Source organism: Schistocerca gregaria, chromosome 3, assembly GCF_023897955.1.
Source record: "Schistocerca gregaria isolate iqSchGreg1 chromosome 3, iqSchGreg1.2, whole genome shotgun sequence".
In the NCBI taxonomy this organism is placed as follows: domain Eukaryota; kingdom Metazoa; phylum Arthropoda; class Insecta; order Orthoptera; family Acrididae; genus Schistocerca; species Schistocerca gregaria.
The window spans coordinates 680,227,317-680,247,282 of record NC_064922.1 but is presented as its reverse complement, the minus strand read 5'-3'; positions in this window follow the sequence as shown (position 1 = coordinate 680,247,282).

Here is a 19,966-nt window from a genome sequence, read left to right as displayed (position 1 = left end):
CTTCCTTAATCTAGCTTCCAAGATAAGTCGTAGCAGCACAAATTAGTACTGCTGTACACTTGGTGCAGTAGGTAGAGTTTTGGGTTAGCATGCAGGAGGTCGATGGTTCGATCGTGGGTTGAGGCGTATGTTTTTTCTTTGGTAAATGTAGTCCAGGTGGTACGGTATCTGGCACCTTAATCGTCAACAGCGATTGCAGCGGGTCCTCTAGAAAACATTTCACCTTACATACTACAGTCATAGAAATGGAAGATTTGTCAGCCCTTTCCACGTCGCAGGCATGAAATTATTCGCACTACTTCATCAAGTAGATGTGAAACCTGTTTTCTTTGTACCCTCCTGCAATAGTCCCAAAGATTAGGACGAGCTATTACTCTTGCCTTGTTCAGGTTTATTTCATTCCCTTAGGGCCTACGTTACCAGTAGAACTAGCAACATGTTTTGCGAATAATGTCCAAACTCGATTACTATTTGTATGTGTTATCACCATGGCCCCACTAATTATGGCTTTCAACGCTGAGTTTGGTAACCGCATTCTGTTTAGTATGTATCTCAATGCATTAATATTATTATTGTTATTATTATTCTATCGATGGGATTGTGGAAACTTCATGTCTATTACCATTAGGGAAACAGTGTAATTCGAAACCCAACATTTCACACTTAGCGCTATTGGGATGAATCATGCAGAACAATATCTGTCAGAGGGGTAAGGGCGTTAGGTGGAACAGCTGACAGGACTGATTGAGTGTTTATACTGTTTCCACTGTCCACCAGACTTGGACTGGTTGCCAGTGGAGTATGCACCTATGACAGAGTTCAATGTACGTGTGTACAAGTATCGAATTTTCTCATTGTAAACCTCTAATCCAGTGTGACAAACGTATGGCATACACAAGCGATGAATATGTGGATAGACTTCTGGTCTTTACTGCATCTGACAACCGGGCTGGTGTTTCTACTCGTGAATATGCTGTTAGAAATCCTTGTCGGCGCCATCCAGATCAAAATGTGTTTCGTCGTCTGGAGCTGCACCTTCGGGAGTCAGGTTCTCTCCTTCCACCACTGTGTAACAGAGGTCATCCGTCCATGGACTCGCCGTAATCCAAAACTACTCTGGATGTCATACACCAAGAACTTCAGCGAACAAGTAGTGAAGCATGGAAGATGCGTGTCTTGCGACGCACGGACGTTAACATGCTGCATGAGCATGAGCTGCACCCCTATCATTATACTATCACGCAACACCTGCATCCCACAGATCGCCACCAGTGGATGCAATTTTGTGAATGGTTCCAACAGCCACAGGAAGCCACTATGAATTAGCGAACACCATAATATGGTCGGATGAAGCAGCATTCACTCGTGAGGGTATCTTCAATTTGCACAGTACGCACCATTGGTGTGTGAGGTTAACCCACTTGTCACCCGCAATGTTTGGACATGCAGGGAGGTCTACATCTACATCTACATCTACATCTACATCTACATGACTACTCTGCAATTCACATTTAAGTGCTTGGCAGAGGGTTCATCGAACCACAATCATACTATCTCTCTACTATTCCACTCCCGAACAGCGAGCGGGAAAAACGAACACCTAAACCTTTCTGTTCGAGCTCTGATTTCTCTTATTTTATTTTGATGATCATTCCTACCTATGTAGGTTGGGCTCAACAAAATATTTTCGCATTCGGAAGAGAAAGTTGGTGACTGAAATTTCGTAAAAAGGTCTCGCCGCGACGAAAAACGTCTATGCTGTAATGACTTCCATCCCAACTCGTGTATCATATCTGCCACACTCTCTCCCCTATAACGCGATAATACAAAACGAGCTGCCCTTCTTTGCACCCTCTCGATGTCCTCCGTCAATCCCACCTGGTAAGGATCCCACACCGCGCAGCAATATTCTAACAGAGGACGAACGAGTGTAGTGTAAGCTGTCTCTTTAGTGGACTTGTTGCATCTTCTAAGTGTCCTGCCAATGAAACGCAACCTTTGGCTCGCCTTCCCGACAATATTATCTATGTGGTCCTTCCAACTGAAGTTGTTTGTAATTTTAACACCCAGGTACTTAGTTGAATTGACAGCCTTGAGAATTGTACTATTTATCGAGTAATCGAATTCCAACGGATTTCTTTTGGAACTCATGTGGATCATCTCACACTTTTCGTTATTTAGCGTCAACTGCCACCTGACACACCATACAGCAATCTTTTCTAAATCGCTTTGCAGCTGATACTGGTCTTCGGATGACCTTACTAGACGGTAAATTACAGCATCATCTGCGAACAACCTAAGAGAACTGCTCAGATTGTCACCCAGGTCATTTATATAGATCAGGAACAGTAGAGGTCCCAGGACGCTTCCCTGGGGAACACCTGATATCACTTCAGTTTTACTCGATGATTTGCCGTCTATTACTACGAACTGCGACCTTCCTGACAGGAAATCACGAATCCAGTCGCACAACTGAGACGATACCCCATAGCTCCGCAGCTTGATTAGAAGTCGCTTGTGAGGAACGGTGTCAAAAGCTTTCCGGAAATCTAGAAATACGGAATCAACTTGAGATCCCCTGTCGATAGCGGCCATTACTTCGTGCGAATAAAGAGCTAGCTGCGTTGCACAAGAGCGATGTTTTCTGAAGCCATGCTGATTACGTGTCAATAGATCGTTCCCTTCGAGGTGATTCATAATGTTTGAATACAGTATATGCTCCAAAACCCTACTGCAAACCGACGTCAATGATATAGGTCTGTAGTTAAATGGATTACTCCTACTACCCTTCTTGAACACTGGTGCGACCTGCGCAATTTTCCAATCTGTAGGTACAGATCTATCGGTGAGCGAGCGGTTGTATATGAGTGCTAAGTAGGGAGCTATAGTATCAGCGTAATCTGAAAGGAACCTAATCGGTATACAATCTGGACCTGAAGACTTGCCCGTATCAAGCGATTTGAGTTGCTTCGCAACCCCTAAGGTATCTACTTCTAAGAAACTCATGCTAGCAGATGTTCGTGTTTCAAATTCTGGAATATTCCATTCGTCTTCCCTGGTGAAGGAATTTCGGAAAACTGCGTTCAATAACTCCGCTTTAGCGGCGCAGTCGTCGATAACAGTACCATCGGCACTGCGCAGCGAAGGTATTGACTGCGTCTTGCCGCTTGTGTACTTTACATACGACCAGAATTTCTTCGGATTTTCTACCAAATTTCGAGACAATGTTTCGTTGTGGAACCTATTAAAGGCATCTCGCATCGAAGTACGTGCCAAATTTCGCGCGTCTGTAAATTTTAGCCCATCTTCAGGATTTCGCGTTCTTCTGAACTTCGCATGCTTTTTCCGTTGCCTCTGCAACAGCGTTCGGACCTTTTTTGTGTACCACGGGGGATCCGTTCCATCTCTTACCAATTTATGAGGTATGAATATCTCAATTGCTGTTGCTACTATATCTTTGAATTTGAGCCACATCTCGTCTACATTCGCATAGTCAGTTCGGAAGGAATGGAAATTGTCTTTTAGGAAGGCTTCTAGTGGTACTTTATCCGCTTTTTTAAATAAAATTATTTTGCGTTTGTTTCTGATGGATTTGGAAGAAATGGTATTGAGCCTAGCTACAATGACCTTGTGATCACTAATCCCTGTATCAGTCATGATGCTCTCTATCAGCTCTGGATTGTTTGTGGCCAAGAGGTCAAGTGTGTTTTCGCAACCATTTACAATTCGCGTGGGTTCGTGGACTAACTGCTCTAAATAATTTTCGGAGAATGCATTTAGGACAATCTCGGAAGACGTTTTGTGCCTACCACCGGTTTTGAACAAGTATTTTTGCCAACATACCGAGGGTAGGTTGAAGTCCCCACCCACTATAACCGTATGAGTGGGGTATTTATTTGTTACGAGACTCAAACTTTCTCTGAACTGTTCCGCAACTGTATCATCGGAGTCTGGGGGTCGGTAGAAGGAGCCAATTATTAACTTAATTCGGCTGTTAAGTATAACCTCCACCCACACCAATTCGCACAGAGTATCTACTTCGACTTCACTACAAGATAAACCACTACTGACAGACACCAACACACCACCACCAATTCTGCCTAATCTATCTTTCCTGAACACCGTCTGAGACTTCGTAAAAATTTCTGCAGAACTTATTTCAGGCTTTAGCCAGCTTTCTGTACCTATAACGATATCCGCTTCTGTGCTTTCTATTAGCGCTTGAAGCTCAGGGACTTTTCCAGCGCAACTACAACAGTTTACAACTATAATTCCGACTGTTCCTTGATCCAAGCACGTCCTGTAATTGCCAAGCACCCTTTGACATTGCAGCCCATCCCGCACTTTCCCGAGGCCTTCTAACCTAAAAAACCGCCCAGTCCACGCCACACAGCCTCCGCTACCCGTGTAGCCGCCAGCTGAGTGTAGTGAACTCCTGACCTATTCAGCGGAACCCGAAACCCCACCACCCTATGGCGCAAGTCAAGGAATCTGCAGCCAATACGGTCGCAAAACCGTCTGAGCCTCTGATTCAGACCCTCCACCCGGCTCTGCACCAAAGGTCCGCAGTCGGTTCTGTCAACGATGCTGCAGATGGTGAGCTCTGCCTTCATCTCGTAAGCAAGACCGGCAGCCTTCACCAAATCAGATAGCCGCTGGAATCCAGAGAGAATTTCCTCAGATCCAAAGCGACACACGTCATTAGTGCCGACATGTGCCACCACCTGCAGCTGGCTGCACCCTGTGCTCTTCATGGCATCCGGAAGGACCCTTTCCACATCAGGAATGACTCCTCCCGGAATGCACACGGAGTGCACACTGGATTTCTTCCCCTCCTTAGCCGCCATATCCCTAAGGGGCCCCATTACGCGCCTAACATTGGAGCTCCCAACTACCAGTAAGCCCAACCTCTGCGATTGCCCGGACCTTGAAGGCTGAGAATGATCCTCTGAAACAGGGCAGGCAGCTGCATCTGGCTCAGCCAGAGACAGTGCCTGAAACCGGTTTGTCAGACGCACCGGGGAGGCTTTCTGGTCAGCTTCCGGGGACGCCTTTCGCTGCCTGCCACGCCTTGGAACGACCTCCCAATCAACCACAGGCGAGGGCTCAGCTCCACTGCGGGCAGCAACCGGGGCAACCACAGCGGCAGACCGATCTGGGGACAGACGGGATGAGGTTGACATCCCCGTGATACCCGAGTCCGGCTCCCCACAGTGGTGCCCATTGGCAACAGCCTCAAGCTGCGCGACCGAAGTCAGCGCCGATTGCAGCTGTGAGCGAAGGGATGCCAAGTCAGCCCTCATCCGAACACAGCAATCGCAGTCCCTGTCCATTCTAATCGATGTTTAACAACAGTTACTGAAACACGAGTCGGTGCCTAGATAACGCAAGCGGAACACGCAAAGAATGTATCAACTAACCTGTACAAATGCCTAACGACTGCGCTACAATCTGCTGAATTTACGATTACAGTAACTAAAACTCGAAACTGCACCTCCTATACGAAACTCACACGCAATTTAAATAAGAATCTACGAAGTAAACACTAAAGCGCGATGCTACAACTGTCAAATACTATAATACGCCCGAAATATATGAATTAAACAATGCAAGTACCCAAAAACACGCAAAGAAATTAATTAAACTATGTAACAAATAAGTAAGCTAGGGTTATACGACTTGCTGCAGCAGCTGCTTATCCAACGGCGGCAAGGAGCACAGATGCATTGAGCATCTTTTGTCCTGAGGACTACGTATTCTGTTGTGAAGGTCATGGGGTCATTAATACGGACATTATTATTGTCAGTGGTTGCTAATGTGACACTCTGAGCGCTCATATTACAAGTAGTATAAATGACAAGTAGACGTTATGTTATTGTACTGTGCTATCATCTATAGAATCTTGAAACTGATGTTGCTTTTGTAGTTATTCTGTCCTATGATAGGTCATATGTTTCAACTGTCTATTTCTTATTTGTCTAACCACGTATTTGTTATATTCAGCGTTACCAAATGTTATAAATTGAGGATACATGTGACCTAAGGCATGGTTTATATTGATGTATGAAATGTCAGAATGAAATTAGCAAATAAAATATTATACCCCAACCCAGGATCGAGCCAACGACCTCTTGCATGCACCCAAAACACTAGCCATTCTTTTTTTTTTTTTTAATCTCATTTTGTTCGTCTTCGTTCTTTGTATCTGCTTGGGGCAGACATCGCAATACACCCCTTTCAGGTCGTCGTTGATGCATTAACTCAGTTTTTTTTATTAGGGAGGGCAGCCAACACACTGACCGAACATGCTGAGTTACCGGCGCCACTGAACCGACAGTACAGCTCTGCTAACTGTGCTAATACAGGTAGTTACTACACATCGTTACAGTGTTGCCAGATTGCCACTCTTAAACGTCCTTTTTCTGCCGAACGGAATTTTGCAACAGACCTTTTTTTTACCGCTGGCATGTGAGGAGTCGTGCTGCGAAGCCCGAGTGCGCGAATTTCGCTTCACTCTGTATATAATACGAATCACACCCGTGGATCCCACATTCCGTCTGTTCTTTTGGACGTGCCTGAAAGAACAGACAACACGCATTCATATAATCAATTCGCCTCAGTGGGTAATGAATCCACAATCTTCAGTGAGGATGCACATTTACATCCGACATCCAGCGGGATTTTTAATATCACCGAACATTGAGGGCATTGACGGGCGCTGCGCACAGGTGGTGCTAGATGTGAATGTGAGTTGGCCCGGTTGGGTGCCGAGATAGTCCGCAGAGTTAGGAGAAACACTGGAAACACTGGCTGGGTGGTGCAGCGGTTAACGCAACAGCCTAGCAAGCAGGCGCTCACAGGTTCACCCGTCGCCGCTGATTCTGCATGAAGTCCCGATGCAGCTCATATCATTAATTCCTTCCCTTTCTCCCTCCTCCCCCATCAATTTAAATAATATGCATCACGGCATGTCCAAAAGAACAGACACCATACATTCATGGAAATGATTAAATTTGTTGATTTGTTGACGATAAGAGAGAGAGAGACAATTTATGGTGCCAAAAGGCAAGGCGACGGAAATTGCTGCCAAAATGTTCTGAGCAACAGGATGATTTGCAAATTACAGTAGGAGGCACAAGAAGGCGATCAGAATGGAATTCAAGAGTCTACACTACAGAAGGTGACTGGAGGTTCTCACGATAGGTATTCCATTGACGATCTGAATAAATATATTAGCAGGCAGCGATATTTACGCTATTACGAACGAAGTAAAAAAATACTAACTCTGCGAAAACCATAGGCTTTGCCCCACAGAATTGAACGACAAGTTTAGCTAGGAAAATTTTAGAAAAAGTGTTCTTTCTAAGGGATTCAGCTTTAAAAGATACAAATAAACGTGTTGTTATGTGCGAAGGAGAGGACATAGTTGCAAAAAGGCCACACTGAATTAGGTCTTCAAGGAAGAATGAAGCATTTGAACTGAAGGGGCCAATGGTTTACTTAAATGGAATATGGGTTCATGAACATTACACTGTAAATGCACTGATAGGCAGAAACATTATGACCACGAGGTTGAGTGCCTCCTGGTGGTGTTGCGGGCACGAGACGCAGTAAGGAATGAACGTAAGAGGAAGAAGGGTGAATGGGCAGTCATTATAGCGAAGACACGAGCCGCAAATATGGAAATCCACTGATATAAGCGGTTTTGACAAGAGGCCCATTGTTATGGCGCTGCGCCTGGTAACGAGAATCTCTGAAACGGCGAAGCTGGTCGCCTACTGGCGTACTATTGTCGTGAGCACCTTTGGAAAGTGGTTGAAGGATGGTGACATAATGACTAGGGCGTATGGTATTGGATGACCACCGCTCATATCACAAAATGCGGAGGTCGGAGGGTCACCCCCCCCCCCCTCTCCCTCGTGTAATCCAGGAAAGGCAGCGATCTGTGGCAGTCCTAACCGCCGTCTGTTTCACGTCTGCTGTGCAGCAAGCTACCTTAATTTAAGTATTAACTGTATTTTTCTTACTTGTCACTTCTTCCGTGTGTTTTTGCTTTTAGGAAGCTTTAATTGTCGAGTGCTACTAATAGTGTTCCATAGATTTCGTGTTTGTTTTGAATACAGTCAGAGAGAGTCCCTTTAGTCAACCATAGTGCCAGTAGTGCTAGTGTTTGTTTTCAATACAGGTCAGAGACAGGTAGTGCTATTTTCATTGTTTTCTACAAGAAGTGGCTAGCAATCACAGTTTAGTCAATAATTAGCCGCCTTTAGTGAACTAGCAGTCTAGTTAAAAGTTCATTAAGTCTCTTCAGTAAATTGATTCCTTAGGATGGATAGGATGTGTGACTGCTGTGTACGGACGCAGGAGGAGCTGGCCACTCTTCGCGAACAGCTGAGCGTGTTAATGGCCGCGGTCAGCCGTCTTCAGGCTGCTGCCTCGGAGTGTAGAGGCAGTGGGGAGTCTGGTGCGTCGCAAAGTACACCCCAGGTGTTACATGCTGTCGAGTCATCTTCGCGGGTACCGGGCGCCGTTGGGCCACCATCTCCCCAAGGGGAGTGGCGGCTTCAGCGGCGTTCGCGGCGTTCGAGGCGGAGGGTAAATGTGGAGGCTGGCAGTGTGGCATCGCCCGCCCTGCCTGTGAGTGGACATGTGGCCGCTCCTTCAGCAAGGTCTGAGCAGGCACACGGGGGGAGAGGTTTATTAGCTATAGGGAGCTCCAACGTTAGGCGGATGATGGAGCCCCTTAGGGAAATAGCGGAAAGGTCGGGGAAGAAGGCCAGTGTTCACTCTGTCTGCTTGCCGGGGGGTCTCATCCGAGATGTGGAGGATGCCCTGCCGGTGACGATAGAGAGCACTGGGTGCACCCGACTGCAAATTGTTGCTCATGTCGGCACCAATGACTCCTGCCGTCTGGGTTCAGAGGTCAACCTCAGTTCGTACAGGCTGTTGGCGGAATTGGTTAAGGCCGAAAGCCTCGCTCGCGGGGTGGAATCAGAGTTAACTATTTGTAGTATCGTACCCAGAACCGATCGCGGTCCTCTGGTTTGGAGCCGAGTGGAAGGCTTAAACCAGAGGCTCAGACGATTCTGCGGAGAGCTGGGGTGCAAATTTCTCGACTTCCGCTATCGAGTGGAGAAATGTATGGTCCCCCTGAATAGGTCAAGCGTGCACTACACGCCGGAAGGGGCTACAAGGGTAGCGGAGTACGTGTGGAGTGCACATGGGGGTTTTTTAGGTTAGAGAATTCCCCCCTAGGCCCGACAAGACGGCTCCTGAGACGCGGCAAGGTAGGAGTAGGCAAAATGCAACAGGGAATAACAATATTAATGTGCTAATAGTAAACTGCGGGAGCGTATATAGAAAGGTCCCAGAACTGCTCTCATTAATAAACGGTCACAACGCCCATATATTACTAGGGGCCGAAAGTTGCCTGAAACCAGACGTAAATAGTTATGAAATCCTAAACTCAGATTGGAATGTATACCGCAGAGAAAGGCTGGGCAGTGAAGGGGGAGGCGTGTTTATAGCGATAAGAAGTGCAATAGCATCGAAGGAAATTGACGGAGATCCGAAATGTGAAATGATTTGGGTGAAGGTCACGGTTAAAGCAGGCTCAGACATGGTAATTGGATGTCTCTATAGGCCCCCGGGCTCAGCAGCTGTTGTGGCTGAGCACTAGGAGAATAATTTGGAAAATATTTCGAGTAGATTTCCCCACCATGTTATAGTTCTGGATGGAAATTTTAATTTGCCGGACATAGACTGGGAGATTCAAACGTTCATAACGGATGGCAGGGACAAAGAATCCAGTGAAATTTTTTTAAGTGCTTTATCTGAAAACTACCTTGAGCAGTTAAACACAGAACCGACTCGTGGCGATAACATATTAGACCTTCTGATGACAAACAGACCCGAACTATTTGAAACAGTTAATGTAGAACAGGGAATCAGCGATCATAAAGCGATTACTGCATCTATGATTTCAGCCGTAAATAGAAATATTAGAAAAGGTAGGAAGATTTTTCTGTTTAGCAAAAGTGAGAAAAAGCAGATTACACAGTACCTGACGGCTCAACACAAAAAAATTGTCTCAAGTACGGGTAGTGTTGAGGATCAGTGGATAAAGTTCAAAACCATCGTACAATATGCGTTAGATGAGTATGTGCCAAGCAAGATCGTAAGAGATGGAAAAGAGCCACCGTGGTACAATAACCCAGTTAGAAAACTGCTGCGGAAGCAAAGGGAACTTCACAGCAAACATAAACATAGCCAAAGCCTTGCAGACAAACAAAAATTACGCGAAGCGAAATGTAGTGTGCGGAGGGCTATGCGAGAGGCGTTTAATGAATTCGAAAGTAAAGTTCTATATACTGTCTAAACATTCATGGTGGTGTCTGTTTGTACTATATCGTGTCTCGCTACCTCTTTCGCGCAATGACACTCTGAGCGTGTTTTTTAGGGAATTAACTAGTTTGAACCTGGGACCTGTTGCTGGTAAGGAGACGCCAGACCACACACGACATGTAGAATTCAGAAGAGTTCAGTGAGACTAGCGATGATATAACCAAATACTTAATGATCTCAGCGTCAGCTCCACTGCACTCCCTGTAAAAGAATCTTAATACTAACTAAATTTAGTGGAAAGGGTTCAAGGCTTTCCTATTTTTAGTTATCTGGTAAAATAACGTCGAAAAAACAGTTAAGTTTACCATTGGAAATTTTATTCTACGCACAAAACATTGTTTATAAATTGCACTATTGATAAAAGGAGATGTTTTAATACAGGATGGTAAAAACCAACTGCGTTCAACAAAAATGTGAACGAATATTCCCTGAATGGGTTTCCAAGTTCTACAATCGATCGAAGGATGACCTATGCCATATCACATCTATAATCTACGTTTAAATTAAGTTTCACAAAAGAGCAAACTATCAAAATGGTCGACAGTGACCCTCAATTATCTTTAATTACTTATTTAACTTGTCGTAAATTACAGTGGCTGATGTGGCTTCTCAATATCTATATAACAGAAAAATTATCGCGTTTCAGATTTTTACTTCAAGTGGCAAATGTGAACACCATAAGTTTTAATCAACGATCGACACTAGTATTACGCAAAAAAGGGGTGTAACAGATGAGACTTCTGCAGTTCTGAGTGAAGCTTTATGCGCTCAAAAATGCGGCATCGCGTGCCTTCATTACCTTGTCGGTGTTTAAGCAGCGTCAGGGCGGCAGCGGCCGGCGCAGCAGCCATCCAGCTCGCCGTCTCGGAACCAACTCTCCTCTAACTTCTCCTTACTACAATTTACCGAAGTTAGTTTAAAAAAACTATCTGGCTATGTTTTCATCTGACCAATCAGGGTCTCAATGTTAACCTTAAGCTCCGCCTACAAAAATTCTGTCTATCCAATGAGAAACGTTATCTTTTCGTGGTGGGGCAATGTTTTTTAAAGTTTGCAACGTAACAGAGACGCTAAAAAGTCTCACGATAAAACCTGCAGCTGGTGTGGTCCTTTTAGCGTTATCGTGAGATCTATACTGTTCTTCTGGAGGGCTCTATCTTTTAACATGGGCTGGAGGATTGTCCTAACGTAACAGACACGCGAAAAAGTCTCACGCTAAAACTTGCGGGTGGTAGTGGCCCTTTTTGTGTTATCGTAAGATCTATACTGCTTTTCTGGAGGGCTCCAGGTTTTCCCATGGGCTGGGGGTGGTCCTTGACGTACCTGAGACGCGAAAAAGCCTCACACTAAAACGTGCGGGTTGTGTAGTCGTACAGGTAGTCTGGCGGCGTGGGTGTCCGTCCTTCCGTCCGTTATCGTAGGGCCTTCTAGCTTAACACGGTTCTGCTCTCGGCTTCTGTCCTCGTTTCTCCCCTCGGAACTGCGTCTGCCTCACAGTGGGAAGGTACGACATGCATTTAGGCATTCTTGTGTTAGTCTGTGGTATTCCATTTGCTCACTCGTTACTCGTATTACTTTGGTTAATTTAATGTCACGATTTATTCGGAGCTATGTGACATACTACTGGATTTGCTTATCATGTCAGGGTTTTCATGTAAGGTGTTGGATTTGCCTGACACCTTACATATCACCACCCTTCGAACTTAATTTTTGCACTGAATTTAGGCAATGATTGAATCGTTGTCTAAGTCAGTCAAAAATTTTCTAATTTATCTAAATTTTGTTGCGCACTGTTCAGCCACATTATTCAGTTCTATGCTAGTTTGTATTACTAATTTATATTTTTATATTCTTCCACACTATAATTAAAAATGACAAGAGAAGAATATATTTATACCATTATTAGTTTTTAATTATTTTCTTTCTTTATTTAAGTGTGAAGTTGTTTTTTTAAGAAGTTTTTTGTCGAAAGTGAGGAGTCTTTCACATCGATTTTCTTAGAAATATTGTTTTTATAAATTTAGTAATTAAGTAAAATCTATTCCTAACACATTTTCTAAATATCATGTGCAAGTAAAATGTTTTTGTTTCTAGACACGCATTTCAACATTGTTACACTAACAAATAAGAATTATTTCCAAGAATTACTTTGACAAAGAAATATACATACACAAGTATTGAGATATTATCCTAATAAATTTTACAAATGCTGAAAAAATGCTTTGACAAAGAAATAAATGGTACAAATGTTAAAGAAAGGGAAGACATCCAACAAGATAATTTTTTATTCTTTATTTTTATAAGGAGAAAATAAGTAAAATATAGTTATTCTTTTATTTTTATGAGGAGAAAATAAGTGGCATATTGTTTCTTTATATACTGTCCATTTCAGTACTAATGACTAATTTTTATCGATAGTCTATTTTTTTATTTAAGTCCATAGTCAAAGACTGTTATTTTTTTTAGTTTATTAGCTGTCTGGTGTGCTTTACTTATTTAGTTTTTCACACGTTTCTTTTGCACCATTCCTACATCACATAATTTGATTTCACACGTTCACACAATCCTATGAATGTTCAAGCATGTGGTTGGCGAATGTTTTTGCATGAAGGTGATGGACTTGAGCGAGATGGATGTGGGCAAGTATTTGATGTACAGCTTCGTTCGTCGTTCCTGGTTGGCTTTGCAAGTGTGTTGCTGTTGTGGAGGTCCCATAATGGAATGGAGCTGTGAGTGCAGAATCTCGTGGTTTACTGGCTTTGTATGCGTGAAAGTCATCGTTATGTGTCGCTGAATGCGGTCGTTTTTCGTTGTAATACTTCGCAGACGACTAGTTTACAATAGGATAGGGATTTGGGAAGGTATGTCGTCTATTCTTCACCCATCTTCTTTCTTGGTCTCAATCTTGCGAATCTTCAACTTCTGTTCTTCCCGCTTTTTCTCTGCTTCTTACTTGCTTCTTGGTTCTTCTCTGGGCAGGATATGGAAATATTTATTAATAACTAGTCGCTTTGAAGTTCTCCTCCTAGTAACAGTTTGATAAATTGTTTGGGGGCGTCATTTTTAATTTGTGGAAGTTCTTCTTCAGTTCCGTGCATCAGCGTGCTCTTTAATAGCAGTAGTGTGACTTTTACGCATATTTTTTGCCAGTGGTGGCTTGCCCAAGCGGTCTTCTCGTCGGGCCGTTTTTTGCTTGCTCCGCTGAGAGGGGGACGCCCCGGGGTTTACGAGCGGTGAAAATCGGGTGTCTGCTTGTCTGTCCGTGCAGCCATCCCCTACTGACGCTAGGCGCGTCTCTGTAGGGCTCTGTCACTGTCCATCCCAGCAGGTTTCCACCTAGCGGGCACATTTATTGCCCACTTTCGCTACAAGGGCCGTCTGTTAGTTTCGCCTTTCCCTTCTCTCGACGCTCCTGCTATGTAGGAATCGAGTCTTGCTGATTACGTCCTTTTCTTTCTTGATACTTCTCGCGTTGCAACTTGTGGGTCGTTGCATCTCTTCCTTGCTGGAGTTTTTACAATGGTTCTTACAAAAGTTTTACTTATAATCGTTTAACATATGTCTAGTATCTACTTGTTATACGCCTTCTTAAAAAGCTTTACAAATTTCGGCGCCCTTTCCATGTTACAATTCTATGATATTTGGAGTCTTAACGTCTACTCAAGAATCCTCAAATTGGTTTTTTTTGTGTAGTGTCGTGGTGTATAGCATATTAGTATTTCATGCTGTTAGACTATCTACGCTTTATCCCTTCACCTTAATCTATGGTACTCTTGTGTTATTATTGAAACTACTTTCTTTTTTCCCACCTTCCTCTCTCTTCATTCTTCTTTCTCCTGACGATCTTATCTGCAACATAATCTTGAAATATTGTACTGATTATTTACCAGTAATAAAATTAATCTTCAAACTTGTACTGAAAGTGCTTAATGCTGCCAGTCTTAGGTAAAAATACCTCTGCTTTATCTCGTAAAATATCCTCTAATTCTCTTTTACTGTGTTCCGAAATATCTTGAACTTCTTGTAATTTTTCGTCGATTTCTTTATGGACTTCTAACATGAGTTGAGGCGATTCCCCCTTTTGTGCATACCATTTTATTTCTTTATCCTCTTTATCTCGCATCATTCTTAATTGTTTGTTTATAACTGGTATTTCAACTAATTTTAGCTTTTGCTCAAAGAGAAGTGTGACATTCCCGACTGTTACGCTACCTTTCCCCATATCTATTATCGCTCGTCTCTCATTTAAAAAATCTGCACCTATAATCAAATCTACATTTAGTTTAGGTATAATCACGAAGTTGGCTTCGATCTTTTGACCTTGGCACGAAAGAGTTAACCTTGTTTGCCTCGTAACTTCCGAACCATTGTTTCTAATAGGACCTCTTACTTTAATCTTACGTGTTTTCAGAACTGGTAATTCCTCATCGGCATTACACTGCATGAATAAATTTTCTGAGATCGCAGTCAGTTCACTTCCGCTATCAATTACAATATTGACTGGGATATGCTTTACCATGGCTTTCACAATTGGTTGAATTTGAAAGGGTTGGTTCTGTTCTTCTTCTTCTTGCATCAACAAATCGTCCACTGAATCATACATGAGTCATTTTAGGAATTTCCCTTGTGAATTCGAACTTTCTGTAGGATAAGCTTCGACTGCTACTACCCTCTCTTTTATTTGCTCTTCTCTATTTCTTCCTTCATTTACGCTTTCTTCTACATCCTCTACTTCTTTCTCATCCTCGTCTATCTTCTTCTTCGTCGCTACTTCCACATAATCGCATCTAAATGCTCTAATTATCGCTTCATAACTTCCTTCATTATATACGTTGGGTTGTGTGCCCACTTGTAACTTATTTTCAACTTCTGTCGACTGCGCATTATCCTCATTGAATTCCCTTTCCCTGGTTTCCATCTCAAATAGCTGTGCAATACCCATTACTTCGTCATTTCCTCCTACATTCGTTGTGCATGCCTCTGGTAATTCATCTTCCTCGTCAGTATTCTCCCAATTAATTTCGTCCTAACACGATATTATTATTTTCTCTTCTTCGTTTCCATCTGGTCCCTGCGGAATTGTTTCTTCCTTCTCTTCTCGTGATAAGATTTTGATTTCTCTGTTCAAGGTGCTGCAATTGTCCTGGGTCGGTGCGTCATTCTCTTTGGCATGGGCGCTTAGCTGTCAACTCGAACGTTTGTCGGGTTTTGGTGGTCTTACCTCAACGTCTTCTATCTGTATTCTCTTTTCTTGCGTGACCTACTAATGATTGCTGGTATTTCAATGGTAGCTTCATCGCGCATAATTTAATCAACTCTCCGTCACTGTATGGTATATCTAAGAATTGATTTTTGTTTGCCATTGCTTCGAAAAATTTCACGGGACTCTTCTCTCCTGAATTTTCAAAATATAGGTTCTGTAATAATCCGTACTTCACTCTGTTCTGTGCTTCGCTGGACCAATATCGTGAGAGAAACTTCTCTCTGAAATCTTGGTACGATCGGCATGTCGCTGCAACTTTTTGCATGATTTCTGCCACTGTTCCTGACATGTGTGCACATATAAAGTCTAATTTGTGTGCTAGCGTCCAGTGTTCTGGTAATCCTACTCGGAATTGATCAATAAAAGTTCGTGGATGTAATGAGTTTCCTTCGCGAAAGTGTTGAAATTTTCTGACTGTGAGGAAATGATCGTTGTCGTACTTCGTCATAGTTCCATATGAAATTCGCGATTCTTCGTCACTTTTGTTTCTGATCATTTCTCCCGTCGTTTTTTCCGGTTGTGGTAGATCCATTGGATATTGTCCATTGTAACTTTCGCGTACCCGCGGTGCAGGCTGTCTGATTTCACGTATGTTACTTTCCGCCTGTGATTGGAATCGCAAATGCGTAATATCTTCGCTAATTGCTTGTTTTTCCGGTGCTGTTACAGATACGGACATGGTTGCAGACTCTGTGCTTGTTCGATTCTGTTCACTACGCTCTACAATGATTTGCAACAACTCTGTTCGCAATTTCTGAAATTGTCGTTTCGTTTGCTCTTCTATTTTGACTATGCGGTTATCATATCTTTTCAGCGCTGCTTTTGTGATACGTTTGTGTAACACACTGTTTTCAAGAATTTCACGCGCTGTTCCTTCTGCTTGTCTAGTAATTACATTTGTCTGTTTCTTTAGTTTCTTGACTTCTGCCTGGGTGTTGTTACGTAATTTTTTGATCTCGTCCTCAGTGTCATTACGCAATGTTTGTACGTCCGCTTGAACCTTGTCAATGTCTGTTCTCAATTGATTGTGACCTATTATTAAGTTTCCTATCACTTCTCGAGATTCTTTTGCCTCGTCTTCAATGTGACTTAGGTGTAACTGAATTTTTTTGTTTTGTTCTTTAATATCACGCATTTGTCTCGTGGTTTCTGCATTCTGAATTTGAATTTGGTTCGCTATTTCTTTATTCTGCCTTGTCATGGTTTCCGTAATTTTTTGTAATAATTGTGCCAGATTGGTGGGTCCTATTGCGTTTTCTTCCGACATCCTACGCTCTGTGTTTTCGTCCAAGTGTTGGTTCGCAACCGATTGCATTGACCTCTGCTGTGACACGTTTCTGCTCGCCTTCCTTGTACCCTGTGGTGAGGGAGCTCTGATTACATGTACCATGGATTCTACGTATTCAAGACGCAAGTTAGAATCCTCATCGACTGTCTCTCTACTTTGCTGCTCCTCTGTCGTATGCTGACGTAGGTTTTCTGTGCCTTGGCGTACATTATCCTCGTTATGGTTCGTTATCTATCCTACTTCTCGCGATACTGCATCGTCTGTTGTACTGTTCTCTATTCTCTGTCCATTTTCATGCTGGGTCTCTACCTCAATACGGTCAAGGTCTCGATTTGCCATTGCTAATCTTTCCGAATCCCATATTTTCTGTTTTAAAAGCAATTCATGCTCCCTACGTCGCGTTAACAGGCGCTCATACGATCTCACGCGTTTCATAAACTTTTTGTTCACACGACTTGACACTACCAAGACTGACAATCCATTCACTTACTTGTTGGGACAGAACCAACTTGTCAACGATGTATCCGCCACCTGTGCGCTTGCATTGGAGAGAAAACTTAATTCTAACAATTTTCAATATTCATTACTTAATTATGCTATTGTCTCTGCTAGAATTCTCACTATTTCTTGAATATTTACTATCTATCTATCGCCGCAGCTACTGTTTACGACTATGTATAACTTTAAGAAAAAAAAAATTTTCAGCGAAAATTTTTTGCAGGATATTTTTCTGACCTAATTAGGCATGTGGTCGACCTTCAATTATGGTATTTTACCATCCTGGCAGGGTCGCCATTTTATAACATTCATGGTGGTGTCTGTTTGTACTATATCGTGTCTCCCTACCTCTTTCGCGCAAAGACGCTCTGAGCGTGTTTTTTAGGGAATTAACTAGTTTGAACCTGGGACCTGTTGCTGGTAAGGAGACGCCAGACCACACATGACATGTAGAATTCAGAAGAGTTCAGTGAGACTAGCGATGATATAACCAAATACTTAATGATCTCAGCGTCAGCTCCACTGCACTCCCTGTAAAAGAATCTTAATACTAACTAAATTTAGTGGAAAGGGTTCAAGGCTTTCCTATTTTTAGTTATCTGGCAAAATAACGTCGAAAAAACAGTTAAGTTTACCATTGGAAATTTTATTCTACGCACAAAACATTGTTTATAAATTGCACTATTGATAAAAGGAGATGTTTTAATACAGGATGGTAAAAACCAACTGCGTTCAACAAAAATGTGAACGAATATTCCCTGAATGGGTTTCCAAGTTCTACAATCGATCGAAGGATGACCTATGCCATATCACATCTATAATCTAGGTTTAAATTAAGTTTCACAAAAGAGCAAACTATCAAAATGGTCGACAGTGACCCTCAATTATCTTTAATTACTTATTTAACTTGTCGTAAATTACAGTGGCTGATGTGGCTTCTCAATAACTATATAACAGAAAAATTATCACGTTTCAGATTTTTACTTCAAGTGGAAAATGTGAACACCATGAGTTTTAATTAACGATCGACACTAGTATTACGCAAAAAGGGGGTGTAACAGATGAGACTTCTGCAGTTTTGAGTGAAGCCTTAAGCGCTCAAAAATGCGGCATCGCGTGCCTTCATTACCTTGTCGGTGTTTAAGCAGCGTCAGGGCGGCAGCGTCCGGCGCAGCAGCCATCCAACTCGCGTCTCGGAACCAACTCTCCTCTAACTTCTCCTTACTACAATTTACCGAAGTTAGTTTAAAAAAACTATCTGGCTATGTTTTCATCTGACCAATCAGGGTCTCAATGTTAACCTTAAGCTCCGCCTACAAAAATTCTGTCTATCCGATGAGAAACGTTATACTTTTCGTGGTGGGGCAATGTTTTTTAAAGTTTGCAACGTAACAGAGACGCTAAAAAGTCTCACGATAAAACCTGCAGCTGGTGTGGTCCTTTTAGCGTTATCGTAAGATCTATACTGCTTTTCTGGAGGGCTCTATCTTTTAACATGGGCTGGGGGGTAGTCCTAACGTAATAGAGACGCGAAAAAGTCCCAGGCTAAAACTTGCAGCTGGGGTTATCCTAGTGGTTAGCTGGCGACGTTGGTGTCCAGTCCGTCCCTTATCGTAGGGCCCTCTAGCCTAACACGGTTCTGCTCTCGGCTTCTGTTCTCGTTTATCCCCTCAGAACTGCGTCTGTCACACAGTGAGAAGGTATGACATGCATTTAGGCATTCTTGTGTTAGTCTGTGGTATTCCATTTGCTCACTCGTTACTCGTATTACTTTGGTTAATTTAATGTCACGATTTATTCGGAGCTATGTGACATACTACTGGATTTGCTTATCATGTCAGGGTTTTCATGTAAGGTGTTGGATTTGCCTGACACCTTACAACTGACTTGGCAGAAAATCCTAAGAAATTTTTGTCTAATGTCAAAGCGGTAGGTGAATCAAAACAAAATGTCCAGACACTCTGTGACCAAAATGGTACTGAAACAGAGGATGACAGACTAAAGGCCGAAATACTAAATGTCTTTTTCCATAGCTGTTTCACAGAGGAAGACTGCACTGTAGTTCCTTCTCTAGATTGTCGCACAGATGGCAAAATGGTAGATATCGAAATAGACGACAGAGGGATAGATAAACAATTAAAATCGCTTAAAAGAGGAAAGGCCGCTGGATCTGATTGGATACCAGTTCGATTTTACACAGAGTACGCCAAGGAACTTGCCCCCCTTCTTGCAGCGGTGTACCGTAGGTCTCTAGAAGAGCGTAGCGATCCAAACGATTGGAAAAGGGCACACGTCATCCCCGTTTTCAAGAAGGGACGTCGAACAGATGTGCAGAACTATAGACCTATATCTCTAACGTCCATCAGTTGTAGAATTTTGGAACACGTATTATGTTCGAGTATAATGACTTTTCTGGAGACTAGAAATCTACTCTGTAGGAATCAGCATGTATTTCGAAAAAGACGGTCGTGTGAAACCCATCTCGCGCTATTCGTCCACGAGACTCAAGAGGG